General features: G+C 43.7%; 1 protein-coding gene and 1 non-coding gene across 2 annotated transcripts in view; one reads left to right on the top strand and one right to left on the bottom strand.

Annotated features, from left to right (window-relative positions):
- The window catches only part of SRPX2 (sushi repeat containing protein X-linked 2), a 97283-nt gene extending 83603 nt beyond the window's left edge, over window positions 1-13680 (bottom strand). Inside the window, exon 1 of the mRNA XM_089664516.1 lies at window positions 13464-13680. The gene's annotated coding sequence lies outside the window, so the exon portion shown is untranslated. The remainder of the gene's footprint in view (window positions 1-13463) is intronic.
- A 2804-nt stretch (window positions 13681-16484) lies between these two features.
- TRNAN-GUU (transfer RNA asparagine (anticodon GUU)) lies at window positions 16485-16558 on the top strand. The gene has a single exon. It is a non-coding gene; the product is annotated as a tRNA-Asn (tRNA).
- The last annotated feature ends 2454 nt before the right edge of the window (window positions 16559-19012 follow it).

Below are 19012 nucleotides of genomic sequence, written 5' to 3'. Positions count from 1 at the left end.
TTCAAACTTTGAGAGCGCTGAAAGCTGAAAACTGGCCTGGGCAGGAAGGGGGTAAAAGTGCCCGCTATTGAAGTGGTTAACACCCATGAGGGTGTCCATGAGGGTTCTGTGCCAATGCATGCTCCCATTCACAGACAGCTCCCAGTCCTGGCAGGACAGGCTCCCGTTCATGTGAGCACTGTAACAGCCAATCACAAAGATCACATGCCCCGGGAAAAGTGCCCCCCCCCCCCCTTGCATAAAAACCTATAAAGAGGCCACTGGGAAGGGGCAGGAAAGGGTTAAGTGAAAGAAAAAAGAAAAATAAACATATGTTTTTAGTTGAACTCTTTACCAGCTGTTTCCATTTAACAAAAAACCTCAAGGCTATTGGCCGGTGACTCAGCGCAAGAGGTCGGGACACGGCGTCCTGCCAGACAGCTTATCATTCCTTATGTAATGCTGCAACATTGTTTTATGGGAATGCTCATTGTAGAGTAGTTTTACATTCTACGCTGCACCCCTGTGAGTGTTGTATTTATAAATACTAGTAGAATGTAATCACAAATGCAAATATTATTATTATTATACAGGATTTATATATTATTATTATTATACAGGATTTATATGGCGCCAACAGTTTGCTCAGCACTTTACAATATAAAGGGAGACAATACAGCAACAATACAGTTCAATACAAGAGGGATAGGAGGGCACACCGCAATACCAAACTGCGGATTCTAAAAACAGCAAAATCCTCTCTTGTATTAGGAGAGGTATAGACTCCAGAGAGAGATATCATTCCCCCTCCCCCCCCCCGCTACAAATCATTAGTAAGACCTCATCTGGAATATGACATTCAGTTTTGGGCACCAATTCACAAAAAAGAACATTGGGGAACTGGAGAAAGTACAGAGAAAGGCAACCAAACTGATAAGAGGCATGGAGGAGCTCAGCTATGAGGAAAGATTAGAGGAACTGAATGTATTCTCTCTTGAGAAGAGGAGATTAAGGGGGGATATGATCACTATGTATAATACATAAGGGGGGATATGATCACCATGTATAATACATAAGGGGGGATATGATCACCATGTATAATACATAAGGGGATATGATCTCCATGTATAATACATAAGGGAGGATATGATCTCCATGTATAATACATAAGGGGGATATGATCTCCATGTATAATACATAAGGGGGATATGATCTCCATGTATAATACATAAGGGGGGGATATGATCTCCATGTATAATACATAAGGGGGATATGATCTCCATGTATAATACATAAGGGGGATATGATCTCCATGTATAATACATAAGGGGGGATATGATCTCCATGTATAATACATAAGGAGGGATATGATCTCCATGTATAATACATAAGGGGGGATATGATCACCATGTATAATACATAAGGGGGATATGATCTCCATGTATAATACATAAGGGGGATATGATCTCCATGTATAATACATAAGGGGGATATGATCTCCATGTATAATACATAAGGGGGATATGATCTCCATGTATAATACATAAGGGGGGGATATGATCTCCATGTATAATACATAAGGGGGATATGATCTCCATGTATAATACATAAGGGGGATATGATCTCCATGTATAATACATAAGGGGGGATATGATCTCCATGTATAATACATAAGGAGGGATATGATCTCCATGTATAATACATAAGGGGGGGGTATGATCTCCATGTATAATACATAAGGGGGGATATGATCACCATGTATAATACATAAGGGGGGATATGATCATCATGTATAATACATAAGGGGGATATGATCTCCATGTATAATACATAAGGGGGGATATGATCACCATGTATAATACATAAGGGGGAATATGATCTCCATGTATAATACATAAGGGGGGATATGATCTCCATGTATAATACATAAGGGGGATATGATCTCCATGTATAATACATAAGGGGGGATATGATCATCATGTATAATACATAAGGGGGGATATGATCATCATGTATAATACATAAGGGGGGATATAATCTCCATGTATAATAAAGGGGGATATGATCTCCATGTATAATACATAAGGGGGATATGATCTCCATGTATAATACATAAGGGGGATATGATCTCCATGTATAATACATAAGGGGGATATGATCTCCATGTATAATACATAAGGGGGGGATATGATCTCCATGTATAATACATAAGGGGGATATGATCTCCATGTATAATACATAAGGGGGATATGATCTCCATGTATAATACATAAGGGGGGATATGATCTCCATGTATAATACATAAGGAGGGATATGATCTCCATGTATAATACATAAGGGGGGATATGATCACCATGTATAATACATAAGGGGATATGATCTCCATGTATAATACATAAGGGGGATATGATCTCCATGTATAATACATAAGGGGGATATGATCTCCATGTATAATACATAAGGGGGGATATGATCTCCATGTATAATACATAAGGGGGATATGATCTCCATGTATAATACATAAGGGGGATATGATCTCCATGTATAATACATAAGGGGGGATATGATCTCCATGTATAATACATAAGGGGGGGGTATGATCTCCATGTATAATACATAAGGGGGGATATGATCACCATGTATAATACATAAGAGGGGATATGATCTCCATGTATAATACATAAGGGGGGATATGATCACCATGTATAATACATAAGGGGGATATGATCACCATGTATAATACATAAGGGGGGATATGATCTCCATGTATAATACATAAGGGGGATATGATCTCCATGTATAATACATAAGGGGGGATATGATCTCCATGTATAATACATAAGGGGGGATATGATCAACATGTATAATACATAAGGGGGGATATGATCATCATGTATAATACATAAGGGGGATATGATCTCCATGTATAATACATAAGGGGGGATATGATCACCATGTATAATACATAAGGGGGAATATGATCTCCATGTATAATACATAAGGGGGGATATGATCTCCATGTATAATACATAAGGGGGATATGATCTCCATGTATAATACATAAGGGGGGATATGATCATCATGTATAATACATAAGGGGGGATATGATCATCATGTATAATACATAAGGGGGGATATAATCTCCATGTATAATAAAGGGGGATATGATCTCCATGTATAATACATAAGGGGGGATATGATCACCATGTATAATACATAAGGGGGGATATGATCACCATGTATAATACATAAGGGGGGATATGATCTCCATGTATAATACATAAGGGGGGATATGATCAACATGTATAATACATAAGGGGGATATGATCAACATGTATAATACATAAGGGGGGATATGATCTCCATGTATAATACATAAGGGGGGATATGATCAACATGTATAATACATAAGGGGGATATGATCTCCATGTATAATACATAAGGGGGGATATGATCACCATGTATAATACATAAGGGGGGGATATGATCTCCATGTATAATACATAAGGGGGGATATGATCAACATGTATAATACATAAGGGGGGATATGATCACCATGTATAATACATAAGGGGGGGGATATGATCACCATGTATAATACATAAGGGGGATATGATCACCATGTATAATACATAAGGGGGATATGATCTCCATGTATAATACATAAGGGGGAATATGATCAGCATGTATAATACATAAGGGGGGATATGCTCTCCATGTATAATACATAAGGGGGGATATGATCTCCATGTATAATACATAAGGGGGATATGATCTCCATGTATAATACATAAGGGGGGATATGATCTCCAGGTATAATACATAAGGGGGATATGATCACCATGTATAATACATAAGGGGGGGGGGATATGATCACCATGTATAATACATAAGGGGGATATGATCACCATGTATAATACATGAGGGGGGATATGATCACCATGTATAATACGTAAAGGGGATATGATCTCCATGTATAATACATAAGGGGGGATATGATCTCCATGTATAATACATCAGAGGGAAACGATCTCCATGTATAATACATAAGGGGGGATATGATCACCATGTATAATACATAAGGGGGATATGATCTCCATGTATAATGCATAAGGGGGGATATGATCACCATGTATAATACATAAGGGGGGATATGATCTCCATGTATAATACATAAGGGGGGATATGATCTCCATGTATAATACATAAGAGGGGATATGATCTCCATGTATAATACATAAGGGGGGATATGATCACCATGTATAATACATGAGGGGGATATGATCTCTATGTATAATACATAAGGGGGGGGATATGATCTCCATGTACAATACATAAGGGGGGATATGATCTGCATGTATAATACATAAGGGGGGATATGATCTCCATGTATAATACATAAGGGGGGATATGATCTCCATGTATAATACATAAGGGGGGATATGATCTCCAGGTATAATACATAAGGGGGATATGATCACCATGTATAATACATGAGGGGGATATGATCTCTATGTATAATACATAAGGGGGGGGGGGATATGATCTCCATGTACAATACATAAGGGGGGATATGATCTGCATGTATAATACATAAGGGGGGATATGATCTCCATGTATAATACATAAGGGGGATATGATCTGCATGTATAATACATAAGGGGGGATATGATCTCCATGTATAATACATAAGGGGGGATGTGAACTTCATGTATAATACATAAGGGGGGATATGATCTCCATGTATAAAACATAAGGGGGGATATGATCTCCATATATAATACATAAGGGGGGATATGATCTCCATATATAATACATAAGGGGGGATATGATCTCCATGTATAATACATTAGGGGGGATATGATCTCCATATATAATACATAAGGGGGGATATGATCACCATGTATAATACACAAGGGGGGGATATGATCTCCATGTATAATACATCAGAGGGATACGATCTCCATGTATAATACATAAGGGGGGATATGATCACCATGTATAATACATAAGGGGGGGATATGATCTCCATGTATAATACATAAGGGGGGATATGATCTCCATGTATAATACATAAGGGGGGATATGATCTGCATGTATAATACATAAGGGGGGATATGATCTCCATGTATAATACATAAGGGGGGATGTGAACTTCATGTATAATACATAAGGGTTGATATGATCTCCATGTATAAAACATAAGGGGGGATATGATCTCCATATATAATACATAAGGGGGGATATGATCTCCATATATAATACATAAGGGGGGATATGATCTCCATGTATAATACATTAGGGGGGATATGATCTCCATATATAATACATAAGGGGGGATATGATCACCATGTATAATACACAAGGGGGGGATATGATCTCCATGTATAATACATAAGGGGGGATATGATCTCCATGTATAATACATAAGGGGGGATATGATCTCCATGTATAATACATAAGGGGGGATATTATCTCCATGTATAATACATAAGGGGGATATGATCTTCATGTATAATACATAAGGGGGGATATGATCTCCATGTATAATACATAAGGGGGGATATGATCTCCATGTATAATACATAAGGGGGGATATGATCTCCATGTATAATACATAAGGGGGGATATGATCTCCATGTATAATACATAAGGGGGGATATGATCTCCATGTATAATACATAAGGGGGGATATGATCTCCATGTATAATACATAAGGGGGGATATTATCTCCATGTATAATACATAAGGGGGATATGATCTCCATGTATAATACATAAGGGGGGATATGATCTCCATGTATAATACATAAGGGGGGATATGATCTCCATGTATAATACATAAGGGGGAGATATGATCTCCATGTATAATACATAAGGGGGGATATGATCACCATGTATAATACATAACGGGGGATATGATCTCCATGTATAATACATAAGGGGGTATATGATCTCCATGTACAATACATAAGGGGGATATATGATCTCCATGTATAATACATAAGGGGGGATATGATCTCCATGTATAATACATAAGGGGGGGTATGATCTCCATGTATAATACATAAGGGGGATATGATCCGCATGTATAATACATAAGTGGGGATATGATCTCCATGTATAATACATAAGGGGGGATATGATCTCCATGTATAATACATAAGGGAGATATCATCTCCATGTATAATACATAAGGGGGATATGATCTCCGTGTATAATATATAAGGGGGGATATGATCTCCATGTATAATACATAAGGGGGGATATGATCTCCATGTATAATACATAAGGGGGGGATATGATCTCCATGTATAATACATAAGGGGGGATATGATCTCCATGTATAATACATAAGGGGATATATGATCTCCATGTACAATACATAAGGGGGATATGATCTCCATGTATAATATATAAGGGGGGGGATATGATCTCCATGTATAATACATAAGGGGGATATGATCCGCATGTATAATACATAAGTGGGGATATGATCTCCATGTATAATACATAAGGGGGGATATGATCTCCATGTATAATACATAAGGGGGATATCATCTCCATGTATAATACATAAGGGGGATATGATCTCCATGTATAATACATAAGGGGGATATGATCTCCATGTATAATACATAAGGGGGGATATGATCTCCATGTATAATACATAAGGGGGGGATATGATCTCCATGTATAATACATAAGGGGGGGTATGATCTCCATGTATAATACATAAGGGGGATATGATCTGCATGTATAATACATAAGTGGGGATATGATCTCCATGTATAATACATAAGGGGGATATGATCTCCATGTATAATACATAAGGGGGGGATATGATCTCCATGTATAATACATAAGGAGGGATATGATCTCCATGTATAATACATAAGGGGGATATCATCTCCATGTATAATACATAAGGGGGATATGATCTCCATGTATAATATATAAGGGGGGGATATGATCTCCATGTATAATACATAAGGGGGGATATGATCTCCATGTATAATACATAAGGGGGGATATGATCTCCATGTATAATACATAAGGGGGATATGATCAACATGTATAATACATAAGGGGGGGATATGATCTCCATGTATAATACATAAGGGGGGATATGATCTCCATGTATAATACATAAGGGGGGATATGATCTCCATGTATAATACATAAGGGGGGATATGATCTCCATGTATAATACATAAGGGGGGATATGATCACCATGTATAATACATAAGGGGGATATGCTCTCCATGTATAATACATAAGGGGGGATATGATCTCCATGTATAATACATAAGGGGGGATATGATCTCCATGTATAATACATATGGGGGGATATGATCTCCATGTATAATACATAAGGGGGGATATGATCTCCATGTATAATACATAAGGGGGGATATGATCTCCATGTATAATACATAAGGGGGATATGATCTCCATGTATAATACATAAGGGGGGATATGATCTCCATGTATAATACATAAGGGGGGATATGATCTCCATGTATAATACATAAGGGGGAATATGATCTCCATGTATAATACATAAGGGGGGGGGGATATGATCTCCATGTATAATACATAAGGGGGGGATATGATCTCCATGTATGATACATAAGGGGGGGATATGATCTCCATGTATGATACATAAGGGGGGGATATGATCTTCGTATATAAATACATCAGCGGTTCATATAGTGAACTCCGTGTAGACCTTTAACATGAAACATATACCCAACGTGAACTGTCGTACATGTTTTAAACAAGTAGAGCTTTGCAAAGCCTGCACCACTTTTTTTTTGCACCAAAACATGTTATTTTTTTTACCATGTGGTTTGAAAACCACTAACACCCACTTCCAGCTTCCTTCAGAAAGATAAATATAACGTGGTCTACTGGCTCTGGTGCCATTGTATGCTGGGATCAGATCCAAGAGCGGCACCGGTTTATTCTCAGACATCAAATATTGCTGTGTAGAGACAAGCAGTGATTGCCATCAGAGTTTCCCTGAACATAGTGAGACCTGCCATGACTCTCAAATACTGTGCAAGTGACTAGGACTACACTTTCCTGCAGATTGGCTACTATGCCTGTTAGAGGGACTTCACCCCACCTGTGCTTTTTTTTTCTTGCCCCTCTTTCCTGGGTTATCCCCAAAGCCCATACTCACATCTTCAGCATTTCCAGTGTTATCCTGCTGTAAACCTCAAAAAGGCCACCACTTGGGTCCCATGCCGCCATCTTTTTCACTTATGTCATCAAGAGGCTGGATGTCTTTTTCGGTTTCTTGCAGACAGTCCACTGATGACATGCTGCTGTACATGCACAGTGTGTTTTAGGTTGTCCCATAGCCTCCAAGGATGTAGAACATGACTATCATAGGAGACCTTGGGCAGCTGGGGACATCATTCTTCTCTAGATGAGAAAGACGGATGCTGTGCTTAAAAAAAAAAAAAAAAAAAGTATTGCCCCCTTCTAAAATTGGTGATTTTCTTTAACCACTTCCAGACCGGACACTTTTACCCCCTTCCTGACCAGGGCAATTTTCAGCTTTCAGCGCTATCACACTTTGACAATTGCACGGTCATGCAACACTGTACCCAAATGAATTTTTTACCATTTTTTTGAGACAGATAAAGCTTTGTTTTGGTGGTTTTTATTCACCGCTGGGATTTTTATTTTTTTTGCTATAAAAATGAAAAAGTCCAAAAATTTTGAAAAAAAGTGTTTTTTTTATAAAATTTTGCAAATAAATAATATTTCATTATAAATCTTTGCCAAAATTTATTCCGTTATCTTTTTAGTAAAAAAAAAAAATCCAAATTAGTTTATAACCAAAAATTATAATTTTTAAAAATTTTTTTTTACATTTTTATTTTATTTTTTTATATTATTATTTTTTATTTATTTTTTTTTTTTACATACTGTCACCCTAGCAGTACAGTGTCACCATATAGGATGTAAAAGCAATCATTTCTCTTTCTCTCTGTGTGCATTCTTGCACTCATTGAGAAGTACTGAGTGAGCTGTGATTGGTCACAGCTTGTCACATGGTACAAGGCTGTTGTGAATAGCCTTGTACCATGTGACCTCTGTGATCATTCACAGATTTCACACGTAGTAAGCAATGATGTCACAAGTGACATCTTGCTTACTACTCTGCATGTGATCACTGATTGGCCAATCAGTGATCACATGATCGGGACCTCGTACAGAGGTCCCGTCCGACGATCGGTGTTTCACTGTGTCCGGAGGACACAGCGGGCACCGGATCGCGGTGCTGCGCGCTCCCAGGGAGCGCGCACAAGCAGGGTTCGGGGAGGCCATTTATAAACGGCCACCCGACCCTGCACTGCCACCATCTGGCCGTTTATATGCAACGGCCGGTTGGGAAGTGGTTAAAGGAGGGGATAACGAGCTATCAGGGGCGGAATGACCATTTGGAAACTCGGGCACTGCCCGAAGGCTCGGCGTCAGTAGGGGGCCCCATGAGATGCCCCTGGTACCTTTTTCATAGGCTTTTTTGAGTTTGGGCAAGGACACAGGGGCCCCATGATCCCCTATTGCCTGGGGGCCCCATGAGTTGTCAGTCCACCCCTGCAAGCTATTTTCTTCAAGAAGAGAAAGGGAGAAAACAATCCCCTTTGAATTGGGCAAAATTGAAAGTTTCTATTTCTTCAACATTTTGAAAGAAAATCATGAAACTCTAACCAAATTCTGCCATTTTGGTAAAATGATTTGGCTTCAATGGAGAAATCAAGGTGGTTGATGGTGGTTTTTAAGGATGCCACAGGCTTTAAATCACTTCTAAAGGTGATGGAAGCACATCTCCTGGACCTATCAAAGGACAGCCCCTCATTAACCTCATAACACTATAAAGAAAAAAAAAAAACACTGAAAAAAGTAAAATGAAAATTTAGGCCACAATACCTACATTAATAACATTAAAAAACACAAAAGTGTAAGAAAAACACAAAGACTAGAAACTATCACACATAGAAAAAGCTGATCTGCTTTCCTGCTGGATCTGCTGTCTAATTCAGCCATTCTCAACCAGGGTTTCGTGGAACCATAAGGCTCCTGCAGAGGTTGCTAGGGGTTCCTTTATCTATGACTTCTACTTGATGGTTCCTGTCTAGTTCCAGGACCAATGCCACTTGGCAGACCCAGCAGCATAACACCAATGATCTTTTTTAACTATAGGTATGGGGGACATATCTGACCACCACTGTATGGGAGCATTCTTCCTACTCACCATCAATGTAAGCCCCAGTGAGAAAATCCAACAAAGTTTATTATTTCAATGTAAACTACATGACATCACAGCTCAACAGGCAGGGAAAACAATGTTATGTGTTTCACACTTAAAGCGCTTACTCATTTTTCCGTTGGCCTCCAATGTAGGGAACATTCCTCCCACTGACCAGCAATGTAAGGAGCATTCTTCCCACTGCTCACCAATGTAAGGAGCAGTCTTTCCCCTGACCACCAATATAAGGGGCATTCTTCCCATTGACCTCCAATGTAGGAAACATTCTTCCCACTGACCAGCAATGTAAGGTATATTCTTCCCCTTGACCCCGAATGTAAGGAGCATTCTTCCCCTTGACCCCCAATGTAAGGAGCGTTCTTCCCACTGACCTCCAATGTAAGGAGCATTCTTCCCACTGACCACCAATGTAATGAGTAGTCTTCCCCTTGACTACCAATGTAAGGGGCATTCTTCCCACTGACCACCAATGTAAGGAGCATTCTTCCCACTGACCACCAATATAAGGGGCAGTCTTCCCACTGACCACCAATGTAGGGGGCGTTCTTCGCACTGACCACCAATGTAGGGTACATTCTTCTCACTGACCACCAATGTAAGGTACATTCTTCTCACTGACCACCAATTTAAGGGGCATTCTTCTCACTGACTACCAATGTAAGAGGCATTCTTCCCACTGACCACCAATGTAAGACGTATTCTTTCCACTGACCTCCAATGTAAGGGGCATTCTTCCCACTGACCACCAATGTAAGACATATTCTTCCCACTGACCACCAATGTAAAGAGCATTCTTCCCACTGACCACCAATGTAAGGAGCATTCTTCCAACTGACCCCCAATGTAAGGAACATTCTTCCCCCTGACCCCCAATGTAAGGGGCATTCTTCCCACTGACCACCAATGTAAGGGACATTCTTCCCACTGACCACCAATGTAAGGGACATTCTTCCCACTGACCACCCATGTAAGGAGCATTCTTGCCACTGACCACCAATGTAAGGAGCATTCTTCCCACTGACCACCAATGTAAGGAGCATTCTTGCCACTGACCACCAATATAAGGAGCATTCTTCTCAATGAACTCCAATGTAAGGGGCATTCTCCCCATCGGCTACCAATGTAATACTTCTGAACCTCTCCTTTTCCCCCTTGCACCTCCATTTGTTTGGAACCAGCAGGGCACGTTAGTTGCGGCCATGTACACTGCTCTATGCCTCTACAAATCCCACAGTTCATAATTTGTAGTCCATCTTGGGAGCGAGCAAGAGCAGGTGGGACCAGGGGGACCCTGGAGAAGGGACGTAGCCACCCTCTAACAGGAAGTCAGATCACAGCAGCAAAAAAAAAAAAAAAAAGAAAAAAAGAATTTAGAGATTTGGAGATGACTGAGATGGAGAGCACAGAAGGGCCTTTTTTTTAGTTACATACTGGAATAGAATTTTTTTTCTAGCCAGAGTTTAGTGTCACTTCAACCACTTCTTGACTGTGCTATAGCCGAATGACAGCTACAGCGCGATCAGAGGGCGTCATATGACATCCTCCCAGAACACACCCCCAGCGCATCCCTAGCGGCACGCACCCAGCGCTCTCTGTGATCACTGTGTCTTCTGGACACAGCTGATCACATGACATGGTAAAAGGCCAATCACAGAGGTCTTTTACCAAGTAATTAGCTGTGTCCAATCACAGATGATCACTGTGTAAATACACTTGGTTGTTGGCAGTACTTTCCTCACATTGTCACAGCATTAGGAAAGTACTGCCGATAACTGGCAACTGTCGAAGGAGACATCTGCACTGATAAGCATGGCACTGATTATCAGAGCGCTGATTATCAGTGCAGCTCCAAAAGTGCCCATCAGTGCTGCCAATCTGTGCCCATCAGTACTGCCTATCAGTGCCCATCAGTGCTACCTATCAGTACCCATCATTGCTGCCTATCAGTGCCCATCAGTGCTGTATATCAGTGCTGCCTCATCAGTGCCACCTCATCAATGCCACCTCATCAGTTCAGCCTATCAGTGCCCAATCAGTACTGCCTATCAGTGCCCATCAGTGCTATCTATCAGTACCCATCATTGCTGCCTATCAGTGCCCATCAGTGCTGTATATCAGTGCTGCCTCATCAGTGCCCATCAGTGCTGTCTATCAGTGCCCATCATTGAAGCCTATCAGTGCCGCATATCAGTGCTGCCTCATCAGTTCAGCCTATCAGTGCCCAATCAGTGTTGCCTCATCAGTGCCCATCAGTGCTGCCTCATCAGTGCCCATCAGTACTGCCTATCAGTGCAGCCTCATCAGTGCCCATCAGTGCTGTCTATCAGTGCCCATCATTGAAGCCTATCAGTGCCGCATATCAGTGCTGCCTCATCAGTGCCACCTCATCAATGCCACCTCATCAGTTCAGCCTATCAGTGCCCTATCAGTGCTGCCTCATCAGTGCCCATCAGTGCTGCCTCATCAGTGCCCATCAGTGCTGCCTATCAGTGCATCTTCATCAGTGCCCATCAGTGCTGCCTCATCAGTGCCCATCAGTGCTGTCTATCTGTACCCAACATTGCCACCTATGAGTGCCCATCAGTGCCGCATATCAGTGCTGCCTCATCAGTGCCACCTCATCAATTCCCACCAGTTCCGCCTCATCAGAGCAGCCTCATCAGTTCAGCCTATCGCTGCCTATCAGTGCTGCCTCATTAGCACCCATCAGTGCTGCCTCATCAATGCCCATCAGTGCTGCCTATCAGTGCAGCCTCACCAACGCACATCAGTGAAGGAGAAAAATTACCTGTTTGCTAAATTTTATAATAGAAACAAAGAACCTTTTTTTTTCTTCAAAATGTTAAGTTTTTTTCATTTATAGTGTGAAAAATAAAACACCCAGCGGTAATTAAACAGCACCAAAAGAAAGCTCTAATAGTGTGAAAAAATGATACAATTTCCATATGGGAACAAAGTTGCATGACCGCGCAATTGTCATTCAAAGTGCGACAGCGCTGAAAACTGAAAATTAGCCTGGGCAGGAAGGGGGTGAAAGTGTCCTGTAGGCGAGGGGTTAAAGTTCAGCTTGTATGAACATTTCTAACGTGTTCGCTAGTACCACCATCCACAGACATGTTACAAGTAGTTATAAAACATGCATGGATTGTTTGGCGGACCCCTCGTAGCTTCGTGAGCCCCCCGCCACCTTCTCTTACCGGCTTTTCTAGAGTCCAGAAAGTTGAGTTCAGCCCCAGAGAGTCAGAGGAGCGCTGCGAGCGAGCGTATCAACTGAGCTCCTAGTCCAGATGTTCGCACGTCTGGATCCTGGCAGACGGGTTCTTCTTCTATAGAGTCATACTAGAAAAGTGGGGAGGACTGGAGGACTGAAGGACTGGGGGTTGGAGGACTGAAGGACTGGTGGTTGGAGGACTGGGGGTTGGAGGACTGAAGGACTGGGGGTTGGAGGACTGAAGGACTGGGGGTTGGAGGAGGAGATGGACGTTTGCCAAACAGTAGCTTGGCTCTGTCATTTTGGTGATATGCAAAAGCATCATTGAGCAGAGCCGGCCAAAGGCTCCACTCCCCTTCATGTTGTGCCGCCTTCTCCTACTGACACTCATTGAAAGAATGTCCTACAGGAGTCCTAGCAAGAAAGATTCTCCTAAACCTGAGAGCATGTGGTTCAGAATTTCTATCAGGCAATTGTTAGGTTTTTTTTTTTTATTATTGCAAGTACAATGTTCCTGGGTCCAGTCCTGCTGGAGGACAACCCTGGGGCACAATTTTGGAAGGACACGAGAGTCGGACGCCCTTCAGCATCCCGCAATGCCGTGCCCGTCTCTGACAAGGATCCGGGAACGAGAGTCAGACGCCCTTCAGCATTCAGCAACGCCGTGCCTGTCTCTGACAAGGATCTAGGAACGAGAGTCGGACGCCCTTCAGCGTCCCGCAATGCTGTGCCCTTCTCTGACAACGATCCAGGAACGAGAGTCGGACGCCCTTCAGCATCCCGCAACGCCCTGCCCGTCTCTGACAACGATCCAGGAACGAGAGTCGGCTGAAGGCAGCATCCTGCAATGCCGTGCCCGTCTCTGACAACGATCCAAGAACGAGAGTCGGACGCCCTTCAGCATTCAGCAACGCCGTGCCTGTCTCTGACAAGGATCCAAGAACGAGAGTCGGACACCCTTCAGCATTCAGCAACGCCGTGCCCGTCTCTGACAAGGATCCAGGAACGAGAGTCGGATGCCCTTCAGCGTCCCGCAATGCTGTGCCATTCTCTGACAAGGATCCAGGAACGAGAGTCGGATGCCCTTCAGCGTCCCGCAATGCTGTGCCATTCTCTGACAACGATCCAGGAACGAGAGTCCGACGCCCTCCAGCATCCCGCAATGCCGTGCCCGTCTCTGACAACGATCCGGGAACGAGAGTCGGACACCCTTCAGTATCCCGCAACGCCGTGCCTGTCTCTGACAACGATCCGGGAACGAGAGTCAGACGCCCTTCAGCATCCCGCAATGCCGTGCCGTCTCTGACAACGATCCAGGAACGAGAGTCAGACGCCCTTCAGCATCCCGCAATGCCGTGCTCGTCTCTGACAACGATCCAGGAACGAGAGTCAGACGTCCTTCAGCATTCAGCAACGCCGTGCCCGTCTCTGACAACAATCCGGGAACGAGAGTCGGACACCCTTCAGTATCCCGCAACGCCGTGCCTGTCTCTGACAACGATCCGGGAACGAGAGTTGGACACCCTTCAGTTTCGCGCAACGCCGTGCCTGTCTCTGACAACGATCCAAGAATGAGAGTCGGACGCCCTTCAGCATCCCGCAATGGCGTGCCCGTCTCTGACAACGATCCAGGAACGAGAGTCGGACGCCCTTCAGCATCCTGCAATGCCGTGCCCGTCTCTGACAACGATCCAGGAACGAGAGTCGGACGCCCTTCAGCATCCCGCAATGCCGTGCCCGTCTCTGACAACGATCCAGGAACGAGAGTTGGACGCCCTTCAGCATCCCGTAATGCTGTGCCTCACCCGCTCCCCATCCTCAGTCACTGGCTGCCACGTGTGTCACTTCTGATGGGGGGGGTGCGCCGCACCCCTGAAAAATGCCGCCCTAGGCAAATGCCTTGTGGTAAATACGCCCCTGACCCTAACATGCAACTTTGGTCACATAAAGATTCCTGCACTACTTTGATTAGACTTTGATGCTACTAGAGTGCCAGAGACTGTAAAGTCGCATCAAAATTGTTCAGAACTGCACTGGAACTCAGTAAAATGCATAAAAAATGCACCAGAATGCACAAAAACGCCCACAAACTTCACTAGAGCACACGTTTAAATTGAAGAAAAAGCGAGGGGAAAAAATAAACTTAAATGCATCAAAAATGCACTGGAACACGTCAAAAACACATCAAAAACGCATCATAAATGCGTCAAAAACGTGCATGCAAAAATGCATCCGAAACACATCTGGACTGCGTTTCTATAGTGTGAACCGGCCCTTAGGGCCAGTTCGCACTGCACGCATTTCAGTTGCTTTTGTCTGGCTGCAGAAAAAAAAGTAGAACATGCTGCATTTTTTTATGAGCAGAACTGTACTGGAATGCGGTAAAACGCATTAAAAACGCATCGGAATGCACATGTCCCTATTTGAACTGAAGAAAAAGAGAGGGGAAAAAATTAACTGGAATGCATCAAATACACTTAAAAAATGCATCAAAAATGTGCAAGCAAAAACACGCAAACGCATCTGGACTGCGTTTCTAAAATTTGAACCAGCCCTTAGGCTGGTTCGCACTCCGTGCGTTTCAGTTGCTTTTTTTCTGCATTCAAAACGCACAGAAAGTAGGTGATATGGTGGTCAATGTCATAGCTCACATCAGTGCAGGGGCGGACTGACCACTTGGAAACTCGGGCACTGCCCGAGGGCCTGGGGTCAGTAGGGGGCCCCATGAGATGCCCCTGGTACCTTTTTCATAGTCTTTTTTGAGTTTGGGCAAGGACACAGGGGCCCCGTGATCCCCTATTGCCCGGGGGCCCCATCAGTTGTCAGCCTGCCCCTGATCCTGTGGACTGTGGTTCTATAGTGTGAACCGCCCCTCAATCCACATTATATTCTAACAACTGGTTATACATAAATCATCTAGGCCCCCCCCCCCCCTTGATTTCCCTCTGAAAATGCTGTCCTGAGAGTCCATGCTTACAATGGTAAAATTCAGCTGAACCTCCCACAGGTCTCTGTGGCGCAATTGGTTAGCGCGTTCGGCTGTTAACCGAAAGGTTGGTGGTTCAAGCCCACCCAGGGACGGGTGATTTTTTTTTTCCCCCCTTATCAGAGAGAAGCATATTTCCCCAAATATCACTTTTTCTCACCTATTTTCAACTCGGCGTGGTTTATTTTTCAGTGCATTGAGGCTTTTCGCTGCCGGAGCTGGTTTTTTTTTTTCTGCGTACACGTGTAAATATGCACATTTCAAATCCTCATACACACAGACGCCCTGTTCTTGTTGCTAGGCAAATTTAAAATGCAAGACGCATCAAAGACGTGGGAAAAATGCATTTGCATTGTTTTTGCAGTGCGTTTTGCTGTGCGTATTGTGTTTTTTGCACACGCGTTTTTTACAGGTTTTTGACACTTCTTTGCTGCATTTTGAAGGTTCTTGTTGCTGGACAAAATTTAACCCCTCGCCTACTGGGCACTTCTACCCCCTTCCTGCCTACTGGGCACTTCTACCCCCTTCCTGCCTACTGGGCACTTATACCCCCTTCCTGCCTACTGGGCACTTATACCCCCTTCCTGCCTACAGGGCACTTATACCCCCTTCCTGCCTACAGGACACTTATACCCCCTTCCTGCCTACCGGACACTTATACCCCCTTCCTGCCTACCGGACACTTCTACCCCCTTCCTGCCTACCGGGCACTTCTACCCCCTTCCTGCCTACCGGGCACTTCTACCCCCTTCCTGCCTACAGGACACTTCTACCCCCTTCCTGCCTACAGGGCACTTCTACCCCCTTCCTGCCTACAGGACACTTCTACCCCCTTCCTGCCTACAGGGCACTTCTACCCCCTTCCTACCTACCGGGCACTTCTACCCCCTTCCTGCCTACCGGGCACTTCTACCCCCTTCCTGCCTACCGGGCACTTACACCCCCTTCCTGTCCAGGCCAATTTCCAGCTTTCAGTGCTCTCACACTTTGAATGACAATTGCGCGGTCATGCAACACTGTACCCATATGAAATTGTTATCATTTTTTGTGACAGATAGAGCTTTATTTTGGTGGTATTTAATCACCTCGGGGATTTTTATTTTTTCTTAAACCAAAAACCACTGAAAATTTTGAAAAAAAAAAAGGTTTTTCTTAATTTTTGTTATAAAATTTTGTAAATAAGTGATTTTTCTCCTTCACTGATGTGCGCTAATGAGGCTGCAGCGATGGGCACTGATAGGCTGCACTGATGGACACTGATAGGTGGCACTGATGGGCACTGATAGGCTGCACTGATGGGCACTGATGAGGAGGCACTGGTAGGTGGCACTGATGGGCATTGACAGGCATCACTGATGGGAACTGAAAGGCAGCACTCATATATGGCACTGATAGGCGGCACTGACTGGCACTGTTAGGTGGCACTGATAGGCAGCACTGACTGGCACTGATAGGCAGCACTGACTGGCACTGTTAGGTGGCACTGACTGGCACTGTTAGGTGGCACTGACTGGCACTGATGGGCAGCATTGACTGGCACTGATAGGCGGCACTGACTGGCACTGATAGGTGGCACTGATTGGCAGCACTGATAGGTGGCACTGACTAGCACTGATGGTTGATACTGAAAAGCAACTCAGATGGGCACTGAAATGTGGCACTGATGGGCACTGGCAGGTGGCATGGATGAGCACTGAGAGCTGGCACTGATGAACACTGACAGGTGGCACTGCTGGGGCTACACTGATGATCAGTGTACATGTCCCCTCTGAGTAAAGCCGATTACCGGCTCTCCTCTCCTCTGTCAGTGTGACAGCTTGTGGGGAGAGAAATGCCGATAACCGGCATTTACCTATTTACATGTGAACAGCTGTGATTGGACACAGCTGATCACATGACCGAGCCGACATCTTTGGCTCTTTCCTTGGATCGGTGGGACACAGCGCACCGCCGATCGCCGCGCTGCGCGCTCCGGGAGCCACGCATGCGCGGTTAGAATGGGAGGACATCAAATGACGTCCTCCCAGAACGAGAGAACCGCCTTGCGTTCGTCATATTACTATATGGCGGGCGGGAGGCGGTTAAAATGCAAAACGCATTTGCCTTTGCTTTGTTTCTGCAGTACGTTTTGCGCTGCGCATTGCTTTTTTTGGCACATGCTTTTCTGCAGCGTTTCCATTTAAGTCTATAGAACCCAAAACGCAAGTCCCTGACCCTTTCCAAAAAAAACGCACCAGGTGAAAACGCGGAGAGGTGAACGTGTCCCATAGGAAATCATATTACATGGACTGTACTGCATTTCTGCAAAAAGCTGCGTAAAATGATTAGGTGTGAACCGAGGGTTAAAGATGATCGGGAACAGATTTATATCAAATATGATGTTAAACCAATGTGTGGGCATTAAAAAAAAAGAAAAGAAAGAAAAAAAAAAGAACCTGGAGAATGCGGGCATCGATTCCCCTACCTCTCGCATGCTAAGCGAGCGCTCTACCATTTGAGCTAATCCCCCTCCTTATAGGACATATGAAAGTTTGGAAGGGGGATCCCTA

The sequence above is a fragment of the Staurois parvus genome, unplaced genomic scaffold, assembly GCF_062004578.1.
Source record: "Staurois parvus isolate SC_StPar_1 unplaced genomic scaffold, SC_StPar_1.0 ptg001930l, whole genome shotgun sequence".
In the NCBI taxonomy this organism is placed as follows: Eukaryota; Metazoa; Chordata; class Amphibia; order Anura; family Ranidae; genus Staurois; species Staurois parvus.
Note: the sequence above shows the minus strand (reverse complement) of the source record. Positions and strands in the feature narration are given on the sequence as shown.